Source organism: Carcharodon carcharias, chromosome 6 (genome assembly GCF_017639515.1).
Source record: "Carcharodon carcharias isolate sCarCar2 chromosome 6, sCarCar2.pri, whole genome shotgun sequence".
Lineage (NCBI taxonomy): Eukaryota > Metazoa > Chordata > Chondrichthyes > Lamniformes > Lamnidae > Carcharodon > Carcharodon carcharias.
Window position 1 is genome coordinate 172,990,088 of NC_054472.1, and position 5,955 is coordinate 172,996,042.

At 46.5% G+C, this 5,955-nt stretch overlaps 1 non-coding gene across 1 annotated transcript; it reads right to left on the minus strand.

The window, feature by feature from the left end:
* Window positions 1-5,493: 5,493 nt before the first annotated feature.
* LOC121279502 lies at window positions 5,494-5,600 on the minus strand. Its single transcript, XR_005943429.1, has one exon. It is a non-coding gene; the product is annotated as a U6 spliceosomal RNA (small nuclear RNA).
* Window positions 5,601-5,955: the final 355 nt, after the last annotated feature.

The following is a 5,955-nucleotide window of genomic DNA, read 5'->3' on the forward strand; positions in this document are numbered from 1 at the left end:
CTGTATTTTGGAGTGGAGGACAATGCATGGTAGTTTCAAAGGAGCAATGATTAAATTGCAGTTAAAAAAAGTAAGAACATACTGTTATTAGCAAATTTTCACCCCAAACACTACATATCCAACAATCTAGAAGTTTATATAGGTAAGGTTAGATGAAGTAGATGGGAGGTTGAGGCTTGTGTGGAGCATAAACAGCAACATAGACCATTTGGGCCAAATGGCCTGTTTCAATGTATTCTAAGTATAAATTCAATGCAACTCACTTTTAGTAGCAAAGTGATGTAAAATTAGGTATTGGCTTTACATAAGGTCAACAGTTAATTTTGCAAGTAACAAGTTTTCACAAGAGGCGAGCAGGACGAATAACCAATCAATCTGCTTTTTAAGTGGTGTCATTTGAAGGAGAATATTGACAAGATTACTGAGAAAATTCCAAACTCTTCTGCAAATAGCACCATGGAATCTTTTAGGTCTGTGTGAATAGGTGTATGCGCCCTCAGTTTAATGTCTTTCAAGTAGAAAGGGGCCTTCTTGAGAGTGCAGTGCTCCCTCAGTATGACATTAAGCCTAAATGATGTGCCCAAACATTAAAGTATGGTTTGAAGCCAGCATTTTCTACTCACAAGCAGGGATGCTATCAGCTAAGCAATGCTGACACTTAAGAACGGCACCTGTTCAAACATTTTGCTCCCAATGCAAATCTTCCTGCTCAAAATGGGAATTCAATCATGCTGATCTCCATACTTGAATTCCCAATGTGCATCCCAGTGCACAAAGCTCCATGGCAACAGCACACATTCATATAATATACTATTTAATGAAAAAAATCAGATGTCACTGTCAGTAAAGCAATCTTATCATATAGTTGAGTGTACTGTATTTTCAGTTTCTGTTTCCTTCATATAGAATGCATATTCCTTTTTATCATGCTTTTTATATTTAAATATTGATGGACATAAAAGCTGTCCCATACAGTAATGTTGCAACTAAGCAGATGGCCTTCTGATGCTTGCAACCCGCCAATAACCTTGTAACCTCTAGGGAAAGGAAAGAAAAACAGATACAACAATCATAGGACATTAATGGGAATTATGGCTGAATTTTCTGGGCCCATTAGCGACGGGCTGGGAGGTAGAAGAGCTAGCAAAATGGCAGGGGGAGATGTCGATAGGGGTTCCCGATCTTTTCCTGTCACCAGTTCATGTAATTGCCAGCTGTAGGAAAATTGACAGCTCAGCCTCCCAGCGGTAGCCCAATTGAGCCACTTAAGTGGTCAATTAAGGGCCACTTCCTGCTTCCGCAGGCATTTTTCCCCACACAAGGAGGGCCTGCACTCTGTGGCGCATAAAGGAGGGGCCCCCAGCAGTAATGGCCACTCCCACAGCAACATCATAGCATCGCTGGTGCTGCACTACACCAACCACTACCCCATGCCCCCAAGTCGCCGGGCCCTGCCTGGCCCTAGCTTCTTCCAACTGAACTGACCTCTCTTTCCAAGCGCCAAATGATTGAGGCGGCCTCTCCCTCATAATGCGGTATCAGCAATGGCCATGGCTAGCATTGATGCTGCTGAGCTGCTGGCCCTCTGGTTTGCCAGCAGCTCTTGCATGCAGGCTGACATCTTTGGACAGTGGCCCCAGCCATGTTCTCTTAATTGACCGCCGCAGGCAACATGCCACCCCTGCTACTGCCAAAACATGGTAGTCTCCCGCTTTCAGCCTGGCAGTGGAACTTCGCTCTCACTGAGAAAATTCAGCTCTCGAGTTCTTGGAAATTCCTCTCTGGTCCTCGAAGGTGAGCAAATAAGGTTAAAGGAGATAACAGCAACAATGAGGCATATCACACAATATCCGAACACTATTTTTTGTATATGGAGACATTGCAGAGAGTTTAACGACGTTTTGGCCAGATTCAAAAATGAAGGATCCCTAAGTATCTGCAAGAAATGCTATAGTTTAACCAGCTAGATAGTTACTACAACAAGCACATTCAATCTCACACCATTTGTCCAACCAGAATCACCCTACCCATTTGTGTATGGAAGGTCAGAATGATCCATTGTGAAATGGGAACCATATCAGCCTTTAGTCATGTATATACTCTTCTGGTTTCATTAATGAGCCAGGTACAGAAATCTTTTCAAATCTTTCAAAGTTCAAACATTTTATTGATTTTTTAATGTGAAGTAAAGCAAATGTTGATGATGGACCTTCAAGATTTGTTCCGCTCTCAGTAGGTCCTTGTTCGTGTGCAACATTCCATGATTAATCTATTTTTTATTAATTCATGGGATGTGGGCATCACTGGCAAGGCCAAAATTTATTGCCCATCCCTAAATGCCCTTGAGAAGGTGATAGTGAGCTGCCGTTATAAACTACTGCATGTGCCCACTGCCCTTGTCCTTCTAGATTGAAGCAGTCATGGGTTTGGAAGGTGCTGTCCAAGGACTCTTGGTGAGTTCCTGCGGTGCATCTTGTAGATGGTACACACTGCTGCTAGTGGGCCATGAGGTTACAGATTGTGGTTGAGTACAATTCTGCTGCTGCTTCATGGGTACCTAGTCTTGAGTTGCTAGATCTGTTCAAAATCTATCCCATTTAGTACAATGGTAGTGCCACACATAACACAATGGAGGGCATCCTCAATGTGAAGATGGGACTTTGTCTCTGCAAGGACTGTGCGGTGGTCACTCCTACCGATACTGTCATGGACAGATGCATCTGCGGCAGGCAGATTGGTGAGGATGAAGTCAAGTGTGTTTTTCCCTCTTGTTTGTTCCCTCACCACCTGCTACAGACCCAGTCTAGCAGCTATGTCATTTAGGATTCAGCCAGCTTGGCCTATGGTGGTGCCACTGAGCCACTCTTGGTGATGGACATTGAAGTCCCCTACCCAGAGTATATTCTATGTCCTTGCCACCCTCAGTGCTTCCTCCAACTGGTGTTCAACGTGGAGGAGTACTGATTCATCAGCTGGGGGTCGGGTGTGATATGTGGGGTCTAGAGTCAATGTTGAGGACACCCAGGGCAACTCCCTCCCAACTGTATACCACTGTACCACCACCCCTGCTGGGTCTGTGCAGCCAGTGGGACAGGACATACGCAGGAATGGTGATGGTGATATCTGGGATGATTCCATGAATATGACTATGTCAGGCTGTTGCTTGACTAGTCTGTGAGACAGCTCTCCCAATTTTGGCACAACCCCAGATGTTAGTAAGGAGGACTTTGCAGGGTTGACAGGGCTGTTTGCCATTGTCGTTTCCGGTATCTAGTTCAATGCTGGTTAGTCCGTCTGGTTTAATTCCTTTTTATTTACTTTTTAGCGGTTTGACACAACTGAGTGGCTTGCTAGGCCATTTTAAGAGTCAATCACATTACAATGGATCTGGAGTCACATGTGGGCCAGACCATCCCTAAAAGACATTAGTGAAACAGGTTGCTTTTTTACATCATTTGACAATGGTTTCATAGTCATCATTAGCCTTTTAATACCAGGTTTTTATTGAATTCAAATTCCACCATCTGCCATGGTGGAATTCAAACCTGGGTCCCCAGAGCATTACTCTGGGTCTTGGAATTACCGGTCCAGTGATAGTACCACTATGCCACCGCATCCTTCTGTGTGACCTGCTGACATCAACGGCAGCTTTTCTCACTGTATCGTGCACCAATTTGTTTAAAAAAATTGAGAGACACAGGTTTTACACCAGGTCACTGGCGATGTGGCCTGTGATTTCCCAACCCTGCATGGCCTCAGGCCTTCAGTAAATGGAGTGCCATATTTAAAGGCTGCTCCTGCACAGAGCTAGCACTCTTCAAGGGGTAGAAAGCTGCTAGGAACTGATGGCTGCTAAAAGGAGGAAACATGCTGCCCCCAAATTTAGTGACACCTTTCTCAAGTGCCTTACGGATGTAATGGAATCCGTCGCGATGTCCTCTATCCTCATTCTGACCGAAGAACCTCATCTCGGGTGACAAATCCAGCATAGGAGGGCAGTGTTGGTCACTGCCAATGCCCTCCAAAAAAGGACAGCCACCCAGTGTCGAAAGAGGATGAATGATCTCCTCTCTTCTGCCACGCTAAGTCATTCTTCTCATCACTCTCATCTCACACACTCACAAACCCATCACACATCCACAGGGATCTCACTCACTGCCAGCTCAAGGGACATCACCACTCACTCTCTGACACATACCATCTACCCTGCAGATTGTGTCCTCATCCTGTCCATGGCACCACTCATCACCCACGCCTGCCAGGCATCCTTCTCATCTGGCCTGCAAGTGTCCTACTTACACTCTCGTCATCTGTATTAATGCAGGTCAAGCTGGGCACATAACAAAGGGAAGAGGTTACAGACCGTTGGAGGAATGCCTGACATTAAGGTCCTTGCAGAACTTGAAAATAGAGCCATACAGCTGACTGGCGACGATCTGGACCATTCCTGTGCTGACGGTGTGGTCGGTGGTGCTCAACCAAGTGAAGATCCAGCAGTGCAACATCCATCAGACAACCATGCTGTGACTCAGTTCTCCTGTTTCGCAGTCCCCTGCAGTGCACTAATTATTCCACCTTGCTTTCTCAGGCACATCTGGGAAGCAGCTGAGGGGGTCCTTGACTCCAGCCCAGAGGATACCACAGAAGTGGAATCTTCAGATACCAAAATTGAAGATCCGTGACAGTGCTCACCCACACCCTCCACCAGTGCTGAGACACCCATCAATGGGACCTAGTTCTAGAGTAGTCTATCTGATGAGCACATTGCACTGTCTGATCCACAGCAGGCGACAGCATGGACTTCCCAGGTTTCTGGCACTCAGAGGACTGCTGGAGGCCAGAAATCTACTGAGTCCAAGTCAGCTAAGGAGCTTCTGGACTCGGTCATACCTCAGTTGCTGGAGCTGCAAAGGCAAGCTCAGGAACATCAAGAAGGGATGTCCACTGCACTTCTCAGATTGCAAGGCACAAGGGGGGAGTTCATCTGCCTTCAGTCTGAGGTGATAGCATCAGCTTGCCAATGCACTGAGGTCAACAGTGGTAGGATGGTGGCCACCATGGAGACTTTGGTCCAGGACATCCATCCTGCACTGCTGCAGGAGCTCCATTCTATCACTGAGACACTTGCTGACATCCATCAGAGAGGGAGGTGGGGCATCTCATTCCAGCTGTCCCCTCTTCTCAAGGAGTCAGCCAGGGGCCCTAGGGCACCTGTCAGTTGGAGGATCGGCAGGTGCACATCCCAGGGCCATCCACCCAGATGAATCCGGAGTGTCCAGCCCATCCAAATCCCCTTTTCCTGCGACCCCCTAGCCAAGGAGGGTGCCACTGATGCACAGCAGGATCCTGAAAGCAGTCTAGGGCCCTCCAGGTCTCAGCCCTCCAGGGGACACCAGCCAAGGTCATCACAGACAACAGGATATGGATATCGGGGGAGCACCAAGACAGGGTTAGAAAGATCAAGAAGATATAAGGTGAAATGTTTTGTAAGTCTAAAATATGGAACGCTTCACGAATTTCCGTGTCATCCTTGCGCAGGGGCCATGCTAATCTTCTCTGTATCGTTCCAATTTTAATATATGTGCTGCCGAAGCGAGCACAGCAAGAAGATATAGATGCATAATGTGGGCACGGGTGTTAATCACATGTACTTAATGTTGACCATTGTAAATACACTCCCAAGAATGTATCCTTGTCTATTGCTCCTTGTTATGTTGAGCAGTGTTCATGTCAATCAGATCTGAAACCATGGTTCCTGCACAAAATGGAGATTAGTGTCCAGGCCCACTCCCCTGTGTATTTTATAACCTTTTGAGCATAGTGATTATCCAGCTTCAAAGTCACTCCCCAGGTCAGTGATACGTGCACCTTCATGTGGCTTTTGTTTGCTGCAAGAATTTCATACCCAAGCTTCACTGGATTCCGTGATGTTCTCTGTCTGCTCTCAGCACCTTT